This window comes from Glandiceps talaboti, chromosome 6 (assembly GCF_964340395.1).
Source record: "Glandiceps talaboti chromosome 6, keGlaTala1.1, whole genome shotgun sequence".
In the NCBI taxonomy this organism is placed as follows: domain Eukaryota; kingdom Metazoa; phylum Hemichordata; class Enteropneusta; family Spengelidae; genus Glandiceps; species Glandiceps talaboti.
This window is the reverse complement of record NC_135554.1, coordinates 11,882,658-11,899,091: the sequence shown is the minus strand read 5'-3', so window position 1 is coordinate 11,899,091 and position 16,434 is coordinate 11,882,658. Positions and strand designations below refer to the sequence as shown.

The 16,434-nt window shown below is 35.4% G+C and overlaps 1 long non-coding RNA gene across 1 annotated transcript; it reads right to left on the bottom strand.

Moving 5' to 3' along the window:
• Nucleotides 1–1,315: 1,315 nt before the first annotated feature.
• LOC144436185 (uncharacterized) lies at nucleotides 1,316–2,229 on the bottom strand. The gene is made up of 3 exons (XR_013480940.1): nucleotides 2,215–2,229; nucleotides 1,769–2,036; nucleotides 1,316–1,422 (listed from the first exon to the last, which is right to left on the bottom strand). It is a non-coding gene; the product is annotated as an uncharacterized LOC144436185 (long non-coding RNA).
• Nucleotides 2,230–16,434: the final 14,205 nt, after the last annotated feature.

Genomic DNA, 16,434 nt, shown 5'->3' with positions numbered 1-16,434 from the left:
AATAATCAGTATCTCTTGGTCAGTGTTAGCAGTACTAGCTGTCCATTTACAGAAGTCATGGTGATTATAGTGATCAGGGTAGTTTGGTGATTGTAGTTCAGCTTCACCATCTTCTGGGATATCAAAATGGCCTCCACATGGTGGTTCTGAAACAAGAAAACAATACAAGACAATACAGAATAATTTTTTGATCAACTATCAACACAGTCACCTCCCAACATATTTTCCACTAAATGACCTAGTCACTGAAAAAATATATCAAAATGACAGGTGTAGAAAAATGTATGAATAAAACTGTCCACTAAGAAATAAAGTTAGCTTAACAGTTTGAACAATAACCCTTTATCAAAAACAGAAGTTAAGGCTAGATAGCTAAAGAACAAGTCTGTCCTGACGTAATGTAATGATAAAGAGTTATCGCTCGAAAGGCTTTAGCTAGTATGTTTGTCTATTTTAATACATATACAGTCCTAGCAGCAGAGTCTCTTTGTATCCAAAACAATTTTAACAGCTGACATTGCAGTCCTAGATTTGGTAATACAGTACCTATCAATCTTACTGACAATGTATACTGTTAGTGTAAGATATGTTATGCTGTTCAGCCCTATCAGGCAGGATATGCTGAGGTGGCATGACACGTCGTTTCACTCAATGGAAAAGTTGATCTTTTTATCAAACACTTCAAATGTACAACCAAATCAACAAGACAATTTCATTCACACTCTCTCCACACCATACCAGTCAAAACAATTTTATTGTCCTCTGATTATCTGCACACCATAAATGCATGAATGGAACAATCTCACTAACAACATTCTCTGTGCGCTATTGGAATATTCACAGAAGTGTCAAAACAATTCAAATCTTCACCTTTACTACATGTAGTGCTGCCCACATCCACATACACAACCACAACTTGGTGTGATACTTATTACTTAGTATTACGCAAGTCAACAGAAACAGAAATTACAAAACAATTTTCAAATCACCATAAATAGACACTTTGATTCCTACCTGTATCATCAATCTCACTGAGTATCAGATGGAATCCTTTATCAGTGACAGAGTAATCAGTCAGGAATGTTATCCATATCTTATCACTAGTTGAGTACACTGGGTCTTGGTCTGGTTGTGATCCTGAGATACGTAGTACACTTGTAGTCAGATCTGTGTACTTATGAGTGTTACCTACTTCTAGCCAATCATGGCAATACTCTGTCTTGAAGTCTATAAACGTCACACTTATTCTCCATCCCCTTTCAGAGTCTACAAGCCATAGACAGTCTAAGTCATTGTCGTAGTCGTTAGGATAGTTTGGTGATAGGATGTCGACTGTTTCACCGGCTGGGATGGTGATGTTGTATTGACAGTCTGGTTCTATGATTGGGGGATCTGTTGGGTTTGGTTTCTCAGTTGGTACTTCTGTTGGTAAAACAGTGATTTGAAGTGTTTTAGTAACACACAATGTCTATATTATTATTTGACTTCCCATTGACTATATACTGATAATGGTTATTATAATTAATAATTGACCCAAAACTTTTCATCAGTTTGGCATATCAAATGACTTCAATACACAGGTTATTATAATAGTCTAAGTTACGATATATGATAACAGTATTGAACTTAAAGTCACATTTCAGTTCACAAAGTGAAAGCATAAGTTAAGCATGACAACATTATAAATCTTGAATCACAAAACATGATGATCATTTGAAACATACTTCTCCTCCCCTCAACACCTCACATCACCAAAATAATGTCCTACCTTCAAAGACAACTTCAATGTCTAACAGGAATCCCCTTCTTGTGAACGTGCTGTCACTGGTGAAAGAGACCCATAGTTGGTGGCTGTCAGATTGCCAGTATCTCCAAGGTCTGAATGTACCAGATATGTGATGTACTCGACTATCTTCAATGCTGTTATCATCACCTTCACCGATATCCAGCCAATCAAATAAGAACTCAGTCTGTAAGTCTCTTAGATGAACCAATAAAGAGTTGCCTTCTGTAGTCTCAATGTACCATTCACAATGCTAAAATGGACAAACAAATCAACAACAATTAAAAGTCCCACTTTTTAGTAAAATTGTCATTTTCAGTTTTATCCCAAGCTGGTCTTTAAGCATGTTCTGTCAATATACAGTTCACTCTATAAAGCCCAAATATCTGCTTAAAATGATCACAATTCATAGTATATTTATCTGACCATACCTCATTGTTATCATAGTTGTCAGGATAGTTAGGTGATGCAATCTGTATGACAGAATCATTCTTTACGATGTAAGTACCACCACAGTGTTTACCAGGATCTGCTGGCAACTCAGGTGGCTTCACAACTAGAAACAAATCAAATGAAGAAATGTTAATGAAGTATTGAGAATAGCCATGAATACACCAGTCCTGTATATTATTAGACTATGGTATTTGCAGGGAAGAGCAGACGGCTTGCACAAAGACAGAGAAAAATGAAAAATAATATTGTAGCAGTAGAAAATAACGAAAAAGCAAAATAATATTGACAAGTCTTCTATATGTACATTTGAAGTCATAGTCCAACAGTAGTGTGCTGTTAATTAGATATAGTCAGACTAACACTTAACATCATACATATATCGATGTAGACTCATATGATTGTGCTGTTACACCTGACTAAAGTATTGACCGATTGACCAAAATATATTACAGGAGAAAATGGAAATTGACTATACATAGTATGAACATATTGATATATGATACAAGTTTCATGTGACTAGATGAAAGACATGCATTATTTGTATAGTATGTAGACAGGATCCTATGGAGTAAAGTATTCATGAATACAAAAGGCAACCTCAAGCTCCCCAACAAGTACTTATTTTGATTGCAGTATAAAGTAAAAGTTTGATATACTATGAGTCCCAGTGACCTCTACCAACTAAATGTGTGCAATATACATTTATTAATTGTTACCTTCATGTGTCTGAACAGGATCAGCAGGTACATAGTCCAGTAGTCCTCTGTATGTATAGGCAGCTACTGATATCGCATACCATGTGGACGAGTCTAAACCAGTCAGTATAGTCTCACTGCTACCGCCACCAGGGACATCAATGATGAATGCACCACCTTGCCAGTCTACACGGTGGTACTTGACATAGTAACCTAGTACATCACAGTGGTAGGCTGAGATTGTCCACATGACATGGATCTCTGATGTTGATAGTGCATGGCCTTCTGCATACTGGACATTCATATCACTCTCATTGAATGCTGATAGTGGGAATAGAAACATTTAATTAGTGACTGTGTAAAGTGTTGGGGGTGGGGGGTGGGGGGAATTATGGATATGTTGCTGGTTCCATGGTGCATTGTGCCTCCACATTGTATTCTGTACACATTGGGGGTTAACACATGCTATTTAGAGGGTGGTTGAAGTCATCTGACCATACCCCGGATTTGCTGGTAAAAATCTTCTCAATCGCTTATTACATCATCAAATCCTTTTTTTCTGTTTAATAAGTATTAATTACAATCATGCATGTACGTAACAATGAATTATAAATTTTAAGATGACACAAACTTTACCAGTCAACCTGAAATAAACATTCCAGTTGCATGCAGCTAATCTTTTTGTTTTTTGAAACTGTAACAGTTTTGTTAGGTAAAATGACATATACATTTGTAAACATAAAATCAGACACCCTGCACAGTATTAAATCTCCTGTTGGTAAATTCATTGTGTAGTAGTACACATATAATAGTATGATGCGATAAATCCAATCAAATTGACTTTTGGATCTGCATCCAAAATCAGCACCAAAATGAATCAAGATTTTAACTTATTACTAGACTACTTCAAGATAAAACAGACCTCCAATTTACATGTACCAAGTGTCTAGTTATTGACATTGTAACAAATTTTCAGCAAATCTATTGTTGTTTGATCAAAAAATAACATCCCAGTTACAGCGAGTGCAGGTGTAAGGTTTGACTTACGTTTGGGGTTGATCTCACAGACATACGGATGACGTAGTCTACAGTCCATATCATTCCATTCACCCTTATTATCAACAATAGCACAATCTTCATGTGGACCAGCACTTGGTTGGTTGTTAGCCCAGTTACTATCATGCCATTCAGTTGATGCTGAACAGTCAACCCATACCCAGCTACCTTCCACAGCTCTGTCATAGTAACCTAACAAAATATGTAATATATGACAAGTTGATTGGGAAAAAGTCTATTAAATATGCAACTGGCGGCACCTGGGACCATTTTTGCATATGACTGACTGTATGTTTGGAGGTGGAGCACTTAATAGTAATCACCAAAATATAAAATTCCCTATATCTGGGTTTTTCACATGCAAATGCCGCGTATTTGAATAATCCTGAATGACACACAATCTAAGCAGCTGTTTGCAGGGGAATTTGTCTCATTTGGAGAGGTTTTTCCATTCTATGAAACAAACAGACTGATTTTCAACTAATTTGTGTATCAAGTTACCATCCTACGACATTCACAAACAATTTGTACATGATACATGACCTGTGTGTTTCTCGAAGCACAGAAAAAATGCTGAAAACAAGACCCAGAAGCTAGTGCTCTGTACAGCAGTTTGAATTTCCCGCATTTGCATAGATTAGCCAAAATCCTCTTTATATAGGGCAGTTCTGTCTTTAAGTATGTACTACCGGTATTATTATTAATCCTTATGACAACAACTTTCTTTCCTGTATTCTTGAGAGAGAAGTTGCCAACCAATACGATAAGCACATGTTCTTGTTTTTTTTTCTGTTTTACTTACCAACCCAGAAGTCTGGGTCTTCCATTTCCTCCATAACAGCCTCTAGTTCATCTTCATTGTCAATGATGGCTAAATCACTATTCTCTGTGGATTCACAATGTTCTCTTGCATCTTCCCAATCACCAGGTTCCTTGACATACTTATAACAACCATAGTTATAACCAACAACGTAGTCAGGAGGACCTGGCAAATATACGTCAAAGTATAAAATTATGATTTGGAACCATATGCAAATCAATGCTCATTTATTCGAATTATGATGTAATTCATTGGCTAAGACATATGAGGTTCACATAAGGTAAACTTACAGTCAAATGAGTTGTATGTAATATGGAACCCTCGTTTTGCCTTGGACCAATCTGTTAGGAATCGTAACCATATTTCATTTCCTTCACTGTAATAATCCAACCCATCCTGTTTATCTGTCAATTCCTGAATGAGTAAAGGATCAAACAGCCAATATTATACATTAAGTCAAACAGTGTAAATTGAAGCTTTAGGTAAGACAGACACAAACTAAAACTATTGTCACAACTTATTTATACAACAGTGATAAGCTATTGAATAGACTTTCATTTTTAATCATATTGAATGGATGTTGCAAGGTTTAATTATAGTTTCAGAATGGCGTTCTCTGAAAGCTAGTATTTCCATAAACTTGCAAACTTAATTGCAGCGTACTGTTTTTGGATTTATAATAATTACACTATCTTGATCACAAGCAGTGATTAAATTCACACAACAGAGGAACCGCTATCACCCACTTGTGTAATCTACCACACTGAAGAACAAGTGTTAGTACATGTCTATCATAAAAAACTGAAGCTTTGACTACCAGTCATATCTTTTCTTTTTCTATCTCAAAAATTAATTTCTTTAACATACATATGAGCTTGATGTACAAATTTACTTACCTGGTAATCTTCTGAGTCAGGATCAGACCCTTCCCCTACAAGCAGTTTGTCATATTTCTTTTCTACATGAAAGTCATCAAAGATAAGATGTATACGTCTGCCAGTTGGTAGTTGTATTAACCAGATACAGTCTAAGTTATGTGGATAGTCTTCATCATAGTTAGGTGATACGATAACACCAGATTCTGTAGTCAGGGTTGTAGTCTGACAGGCATCTGAAAAATACAACCAATAATATTTTAAATTACCTTTTGGTCAGTTTTTCTTTTAAGTTTAATGGAAATAAATGTTCTTTTAAAATATAATAAAATACATAATTATGTAGTGAACTATAGCAAAGCTGTAGTGTCTGAAAAGAGAGTAGTATTTCCTTGTTGTAGGTCAGGATATGTTGTAATAATATAATAATAATAAATAATAATAATTACAGTAAGTGTATGATGCGCCTGTCCTCCAGGTGCTAACAAATAATAATAATAATCTCTATTTGTTCAAATAAATTCAAGGAAATTTGTTGAATGATTGCCACAAGAGCAGCGCCCTGGTGTTGAAGAAGCACGAGGAAACCGGAGGACCCGGGGAAAACCTGCACTGTTCGGCAAGGTCAACCTGAGCACCACCCTTCTTACATACAGTTGTGGTTAAATTCTAAATCAAACCAAGCTGACACCTGGCAGTTTTGAAGCCAGACTACAGAGGTAAGAGACATATGAGCTAAATGCTGGGCCACCAACAACCCCAGCATACCCTTTATACTTCCACAACTCCCTGGGAAGCATACAATCCATTCCAGCCACTGTAAATACGTAGGATTAAAGCACTTCACCTAATTAGCTCTACTATCCTATTTTCAACCAAAGTTGGAAAGTGATAATGGTAAATATTGACACATATAAAATGTTACTCACTGTCTGAAAACTCCATTGTAAATCCTTCATAGGTCTTATCATGATCTGTAGTCAATGTTAACCAGATTACATCAGATGGTGTATGGAATTCATAAGGTGTTTTCTTGTTACCAGATTCATGTACAATACGAGATGCTAACAACATGGAGTTATCACCAGTACCAAGGTCTACCCAGTCATAATTCTTTTCTGTAAAACAAAAACAGAAAGATATTTGAATTTATTTTTACTATTATTGCCAAGACAGTGAGAAAAAGAAGTTCATGAATGACATATCATTATTATTGATCAGATGCAGACATAAAATCATTACGTTAAAAAAATTTATCCTGCCCACGACATCAAATTTTGTATATTGATTACTCTGCAATATGTTCATACAAATTAGACTACAGTATTTCTCTTTCAGTACCTGTTTTCAAATGATTTACATTGACATCAATATTTCTTCCAGACTCAGCTGATATAATCCATTCACAGAATTGGCTGTTCTCATAGTCATCTGGATAATTTGGTGATGATATGACGACACTGCCACCACTTGGAATAACGACACTGTGGTTCAGACAGTCTGTAGAGAAAGAAATACTAAATGAATTCTGACATTATCACCACTTGGAATAACTACACTGGAATTCAGAAAAAAATAACAATTGGTACATTTCTATTGGAACCAGTCACACAATCACACTTCTACAGAATTTCAAAATTGCACACTAATATCAAAGTTGTGCAGTGTGTTATAAAAACTTACCGATCTCTTGACTGAGATGTATTTCAAATCCTCTGTATGTCTTCCTGTGATCTGTCACAAATCTCATCCACAATCTTTCAGTTGCTGACACATGACTTTGTTCTTTTTCATTTCCTGTCAATCTATCAATGACAGATACTTCATTCTCCATGTCATGTCCATCACCTACATCTAGGTAGTCATGTCTGTAGAGAGGTAACAAATAATGAGACTCTTTTAGTAATAGAACCCTTAGGTCACCACAAGAAAACAACTACTTATTTTGAAGTTTTCACTTTAAATTCCAGCAAAATAAGTGAAAATATGTATAAATATAAATATAAATATATGCAAAAGTTTCCAGTAAACAAATGAAAGTCTGTTTCTAATGTGTCAAAAGTCACACTGTGTGGCTTTTCTAATCCAATCAAACATAGTAACACCCTAACCTTTTCTCTGTTTTGAAGTCTACCACATGGAATCTTATTCTGCTACCAGGAGTGGCACTCACAGTCCATTCACACAGTAAATTATTGTCATAATCAGATGGATAATTTGGTGAATATACTTCTACAATACTACCATCAGAAGGTACATCAATGTCACCACCACAGTATGGTGTTGGAGATGGTTTAATTGTAGTCAGGCTGGTAGTTAGGGTACCACCAGGAGTGGTTGATGATGGTAGTTCTGCTGTAGTTAGAGCGGTGGTCAAGGTTGGAGGCTGTGTGGTTATATCTTCTGGTGGTTTTGGTGTACTACTCTCAGCTGATGAAGAGAATGGTACAAAGATATTGAATTTTGATGATCATAAAAGATTGCAGAATTTCAATTCCAAATCCAAGCATTTAATATCTTATGAATATCGATGATTCCATAAGGATTACATAGGCTTGTTTTGGACCAAATTTTTCCTATGATTCTGCAAGACAACTGTTTTTCACACCTATATTTTCAATCTTAATCCACACTGGGCCTTTAGATACCTTAAAGATTTTTGGTAAGATTTTAGTTGAACCAGATTATGAAATATAGCACTGCAGTTTGTAAAATTTTGTTGAACCATTTGATAAAATTTAGCACTGTTAAGAAGACTGCTGTTGAGCTGGATGGTGTTCATGATTTAGCTGTTTCAGGTTTTGTTATTTTAATTATAATATAGTCTGACAGGCTTAGACATACAGAACACATCATAGGAAGGAATAATAGATAAAAATTTTCAACATATTTTAGGGTAGAGTAAATAACACCTAACCAAAAGTAATCATAGACACACTTACTGTCATTCCTCTCCTCAATGTAGATCAAGAAACCACGGAACCTAACAGAGTCATCTGTAGTAAATGTCATCCATATTTCTTCTCCTAATGACAGCCACGATATTGGTCTAATAAAACCAGAATGATGTCTCTCTCTTGTAGATAGATCACTTTCATCTAAACCATTACCAACATCTACCCAGTCATAACCAGGCTCTGTTACAAAGTCTCGGAAACGAACCCACATGATGGTACCAGGTGATGATGTCACATTCCAGACACAGCGTTCATTGTTGTTGTATCGGGATGGATAGTTAGGTGACTGGATTACAAGTCTAGAATCTGGTTTGGTAAAGAAAGCTCCTCCACATGGTTTGGCTATTAGTAATTCTGATAAAGCAAAACAGAGATGACTACCAGTGAAATAGTGTATTACAAATCACATTTTTACAATTCATTAGATAACTCATTAAGTGCATCTCATTTCACGACATCAAACAAATTGGGTATGAGTTCAAGTGAAGACTGAACTTATACACGGTCTAATATACAATGGAAAATCACGACAGCAAGAAGGTGAATTATCCATGACAGACTCATCATCTTATAAAATCTAGTGAGTTGTGTTTGATATTGTTTCTCACATACATTGTATACCTTACAACAGCTGTTTAACTTCATATCTAGGAAGTACTCATAACTTTATACCTTTTTAAAAGAAGTATAAAATTATGGAAAATATTGATGAGAGGAACATTATTATTTTATGTTTTCTTTCTTAACAGAACTTTGTTTCTGTATCTTCATTCTTCATAAAATTCTTTTTAACAGAGTTTTGCCTGAGTAGAAATTTGGTAAATTTGCAGCATTTTCCTTTATGGTGGTAAATTCTAAAAATAGGTAAAATCTTCAACCATTTCTCAAGGTATATTACTTTTATAACATGCTCCCTACCAAACATTTGTACATCATCCCCCACCCACCCCCTTCCCAAACCACCTCTATATACACTGGATTTGTATTTAATCAAACGTTTCTTCTTACCTTCTTCATACTGTTCATAGGTGAGATAGAAACCTTGTCCATCCACTGTGAGGTCAGAAGTCAAATGTAACCATGCATTGTCAGTGTCAATAATCTGATCTTTAGGCAGTTCAGATCCAGTCAACTCCTACACAATTTGACAACAAAAAAAACTTTTAGTTCTCTGTCCAAGCATTTCATGATGTGCTCTAAGTGATAGAAACCATACACAATACATGCTAGAACATAAAGTGGCTGTAACGGATGAATAAAGTATCAAGTAAATTGTAAGTTTCATTACTTTTTGGGGGTTTCCTTTTCAAGTGTCACATATATTTGTTGAATTTAACAGTCAAAGACATACTTTCTGCAAATTTGCTATTAAGACTTTTTAATATTCGTATTCAACAGGCTTTACTTGTGTAGAAATAATACTAACCACCAGTGGTACTAGATCAGATGAAAGTTGATCTCCAATGTAAAGGTAATCATAGTTGTCTTCCAAGTCAAAGACATGGAATGTAAATTTAATAAGTTTTGAAGACTCCACTGTGATGTCCCATCTACAGTCACTGTTATGAGGGTAGGTCATAGGATAGATTGGTGAAGAGATATTACCAGCAGGACCACTAATACTACCACCACATGGATCAACTGTTAACAAAACATTAAATGTTGTTATTATTATTACAGGATAAGCAACAAAACAGTGACATCCACAAGTATAAGGCTGGAATCAAGGGTTGTCAGTGGCTGGGTGATTAAACCATTGGCCTCTTGCCATTGTGGTCAAGGGATGTGAGCCAGCTCAGAGTTTTATTCAAATTTGGCACACTGTCAGGAAGAAGAGTGTCATTCAGTTTGACTGTACTAAAGTGACAAAGCAGCTTTTATCTGGATACACTGGTCCCCCCCCCCCCCCCCCCCCGATCTTTGGGCTAACTTGCTCACTCAAAATACATGTGACCAAGAGTTGCCACTGATGGCACTTGCACAAAGGCTTTGCTCAGACTGAGATACTCATCACGCAGATATTTGGCAATTCCATTAGTTTAAATCCAAGGTCTTACTACAAGCTTACAGCACTAACTTTCATATTGATGAAATGTGGTACAAGATGACAAAGTTGATCTGCGACTCACAAAATACTTTAAAAAATCAAAGCATTTCAAAATTGCCCTTACCTGCATAGAAAGTGATATTAAAACCTGTAGCTGTGTTACTGTTATCACTTGTAAATATAACCCATAAAGAGTCATCTTTAGTTGCATATGACCCAGTCACATCAGATCCAGTCAGTCTGAACAGGAGAGATGATTCACTTCCTGAACCGATATCCAACCAATCAAAGTTCTGTTCTATATCAAAACTGTTCATTGCAATGTAGATATGTTTTTGAGTTGATGACACTACTTGCACTGTCCATTTACAGAATGCACTATTGTCATAATTGTCAGGATAGTTTGGTGACAAGATAGTCTCTGAGTTACTTCTATCTAAATCGATCACGATATCACCACCACATACTTCATCTTCTGTGAAAAGAATAAAATGAGTAAAATATAAAATATTATACACCACTATTCAAAATAGGAAATATGTTAGTCTAAGATTAATCCCAATAAGTTTACAATTATCAATATTCAAAAACAAAAATCACAACTGTAAGATAAATGCAATAAAAAACCTTCACTTTATAAGACTTCAGTGTTGTGTTACACTATACTGAAAGCACTGTCAGCAGTGTCTCTTTAAAGCAGATGCTCAGTCTGACATAAATCACAGCTATTCACTTTTAAAAGACAAATAGAAACAAAATCACTAGTCTATTTGGATATTAACAGACTTGTATGGCTAGATCTAATTCATGTCTAAAATACTGATGCCATAGAAACTTACATGAGTGGTATATTAAATATAATTATATTCATATTATTATATATAAACTCAGTATATGTAAAATGTCTATGCTGGAGTAAGCAGTGCATGATATATAGTATATACTATATGTAGCCATTGTCTGATGATTCCAACAGCGTGAAACACTGTGTAACGGCTCCTGTGTATCTTGCTTGATATTGTGTCATCTATATAAATTATATATATGTGTGTGTGTGTGTGTGTGTGTGTGTGTGTGTGTGTGTGTGTGTGTGTGTACACATGCACACACGTATATGTATATACTATGTTCAGAAGATTTTCAAATGTCAACAGAAATAGTTATGCTCACCTTCTGGAATCTCAGAAAGGATCAAGTGGAAACCCTTTTTTGTAATGGAATAGTCTGATGTGAAAGTAATCCATATCTTATCATTGTTAGAGCTGAACTGATCTTGATTATCAGGTATATCACCAGACACTCTCAAAGCACTGGTTGTCAGGTCCTCGTAACTATGGGTGTTACCAATTTCTAACCAATCATGACAATACTCTGTTTGAAAGTCAACAAAACTGACATTGATTCGTAGACTGCTGGTAGTTTCAACCAACCACAGACAGTATCGGCTGTTGTCATAGTTATCTGGATAATATGGTGAAGTAATATCTACATATCCATCAGCTGGTATAATGACATTACCACCACACTCTTCATACACAGGTGGTGTTGGTTCTGGTGGTGGTGGCTCAGTTGGTACAGGCTTCTCTGTTGGAGACTCCTCTTCTACAAAAAAGATGAAAATTTGAAAAAACTATTTTTTACCCATGAACAATTTATTACTACTGTAACAATAATAAAGACAACAAAAACTTATGAAATTTTTCTCTCTAAATTTGTGCTTAATAAAATTAAAGTGGCCATATGGATGGGGATTCGCTTGTTTAATTTGGATTTTTAATTTATAAAACAAATTTTATCATTGCTTCCTACTTAGAAAATCAATGTGAAATAACATCGACTAAGTCTGTGTTTGTAACTACATGTATATACATTGCAAAAAGCTAAAAAAAATGTGTAAAAAGTTTGTCAGTGTATGTACAATAACAAAAATTTTACACATTTATTAATTGTTTTCCAATTGACTGAGTTACAAACAAGCCATTGCATATGTTTCATATTGCTTTTTCAAGTAGGAAGCCATGATAAAAATAAAAATAAATCTAAATTATAAATTAAAAATCAAAAATAAATACCCAATCCTCATCCATATGGCCACTTTAAAACAGTACATTAAATCCTGTATTTTATATCATTCTAATAGGATAACAAAGATTCAGTTTACCTGATCCTGTCCAGAAGGTTACCAATAAAATTTGCAAATGCAATGTAAGACAAGATGGGAATTTATACTGGGGAATAAACTAACCTGCTACAATCTCCTCTATATCCAGCACGAATCCTCTAAATGTTGTATCAAAGTCAGTATAGAAACTTATCCACAGTTTATCAGAATCAGAAGACCAGAAGAACCAGGGTCTGATTCGTCCAGAAATATGGTGAACTCTGGTTGTCAGGTTACTGAGGTCATGACCTTCGCCAATATCTAACCAATCATACCATCTCTCTGTAGCAAGGTCTCGTAGATGTACAAGTAAGGTACTACCTGGGTATGTAGCACTTATCTGCCATTCACAGTACTGTGTGTATAAGGTTACAAATTAATCGTGTATCAATAATATATTTTACAACATACAGATTGCAAATAATAAAGGTGGAATATTGTTTATTGAAAGCAAATCCGCTAATGATCACCTTGTACACTAATGACTTCATTACCCTCATTTACAAGGACAAGATAAATCTAGTTATCAAAATTTCCTATCTGAGGTAGAGTGCTTGCTTGTAGACATGATTAGCTTAAACGAAAGATAAACCAACATCTCAGACAGTTGACTACTTTACCTCATTATTGGCATAGTTATCTGGGTATTCTGGTGATGTAATACGTAGTACAGTTCCATTCTTGGCCAGATATTCACCACCACATGGTTTCTCTGGTTCCTCTGGTTCTGGTGCTGGTGGCTTCACAACTAAAAGAAATCAAAACATGAGATTTATATTATCTGTTACACTATACATGCAATTCATAGAAATTCAAAACTTATAGTTAAACTTCTATTCATTGGAGATTTAAATATGGAATATGCTTTTTTCCTCCAGGTGCTATCTGGGCAGGTTCAAGCATATTACATATTAAGCATAAACAACTGGATCTTTCATGCTTACTGTGAATTTGTCTGGAAGGTGATATTTGTATGAATTGCTTTTTTCTTCTTCGGATTACTCAGTTATCTTATTCTCTCAGCTAAGAAGGCTTACCACACTTGAATTCCAAATACTTATATAATAAAAAAATTACTTAATATTATATATCAATCAAATTATGCTGTCTGTTCTTATACCAAGTCCCTCACCTTCATGAGTGAGTACAGGATCCCCTGCTACATAATCCAGAGTTCCTCTATGGGTCACAGCTGCTACATAGATTGCATACCAAGTTGATGACTCTAAATCTTCAATGATGGTGTAATCTGACAGAGCGCCCTCTATGTCAATAACATGTACACCACCTCTGTAGTCCAGCTGGTGATATTGAACTTTGTAGCCGATGACATCACAATAGAAGTCATTGATAATCCAAGAGACATCAATACTGTGTGGTGAAAGGGCTGAACCATACACAGACTTCACATTCTGGTCATCAAATGCTGTGGGGAAAAAATGTGTATAGTTTACAGTTGGCTAAAATTCTTCACAGGAATGGGTCATATTCTAATGTTAGGAAAGATGACAGAGATAGTCTGGCTACTGGGTGTGCAATTCTCCAAAATCTGGGAACAGAATTTGTCTAATAGTATACTTTTAAATTTGTCTATTCTCTTCACTTCCATCAACCTATAGATGATACATACTTTCCTGATGGATGCACTTTAATCAAATTCACAGTCAAACATTTTATGATATCTAATTAAATCAATAGCTGTTATTACAGACATCAAAATATAAAACCAGTAACAACCTGATTTACAAAGGTTATAACGCACATTGCAGTTGAAAGTTTTTAGCATTGAGCTTTTGATCTGTCTTGGTCGATGATCCTCATCAGAATGACAAAGTCCGTAGTTACAGCTAACCACTAGGTGGCAGTATGATCTGTCTTGGTTGACAATCCTCATCAGAATGATAAATTCCAAAGTTACAGCTGACCACTAGGTGGCGGTATGATCTGTCTTGGTTGACAATCCTCATCAGAATGACAAATTCCAAAGTTACAGCTGACCACTAGGTGGCGGTATGATCTGTCTTGGTTGACAATCCTCATCAGAATGACAAATTCCAAAGTTACAGCTGACCACTAGGTGGCGGTATGATGAGGATCAGCAACCAAGACAGATCAAAAGCTCAATGCTAAAAACTTTCAACTGCTTGTACATTAAAATCTAAGTAAATCATTTGATCAACCATGCTGACGAACATTTTTGGCTGTTAGTAACAACCTATAATTATGCTGTAGACATTGTCATCAACGGGTGTAGACCTGGAGGCCTACATTTTGTATCTATACAAAGTTGTTGACCACTTTTGATGAGTTTCATGGTATCACGTCAAATATCATAATAAATGCTACATACGTGTACTATAATTAGCTATTCAATGATACACATAAAACTTACGTTTGGGTGAGATCTCACAGACATAGGGATGGTTTTCAGCACAGTTTTTATCTTCCCACTGTGCATTACTGTTGACAATAGCACAGTTCTCATCTCGTCCTCCATCTGGTTGTCCTGGTGACCAGGTTTGATTATGCCATTCAGTAGATTCAGAACAGTCTATCCATACCCAGTGACCTTCTACAGCCTTGTCATAGTAACCTGGGTGAGGGAAATGTAAATACATGTCATTGAGGACACAATCTTACAACTTTTGCAACAGTTGTCCAGAAATGCTGCTGATCATGACATCATTTCATCAGTGGTGGACAAATTAAAACTGACTTTGAAGGTGTTGAGAAGTCTTCTCTTCACACTATTAAAGTGACATACATTGATACAAAAATAGCAAGTGTCTGAGATGTAGATGCATGCAATGTTTTTATCAGTTTGTTTCTGTCTTTGAAAGTTAGTCATATTGTATATCAGACATTAAATAAACTGATTTTTAATTTATTCACCAGTCCAAAGTTACCGTATCTATATTTTACCAACCTTGCAGTAATTTTCATTAGCAAGGTCCAATACATGGCTTTCAATTTGAGACGTCTTCTTAACATTGGGAATGAAACATTAAATTCAAAGTTTTCAACTTTTGCAACTTTCATAATTATTACACTGGTATTTGGGGCTTCGGTTAAAAACTTTATAAAGTTAGACACAAACTAAATCTATTGTCGCGACATGTTGATACAACTACGCTAAGATTCTGAATGGACGTTCGTTTAATAATAGCCTCAGTAAGGAGTACAAGTTACATAAACTTAGACTGTACTGTTTTGGGACTTCCAATATTTACACCATCTTGATCACAGGGTGATTAGAATCACACAACAGAGGAAATACTATCACCCACTTGTGTCATCTACCACATTGAAAAACAGTAGATTTAGTTTGCGTCTATCTTAGGGAACTGAAAGCTGGATTACCAGTGTCATATTCACTATCATGAAGATAACACAGAATTATTCGTTTATTAAGGACCAAATATTTCTAAACCTCAGACTTGTGTTTGTTACATCTAACTTTAAGTACAGCAACTAATCCCTCACTTAGCCTTTAAGAACTTACCAATCCAGAAAGTAGATTGGGCTCTATTCTCCATTTCTTCCATCACATAATCTAATTCATCTTGGTTATTGATAATAACCAAGTC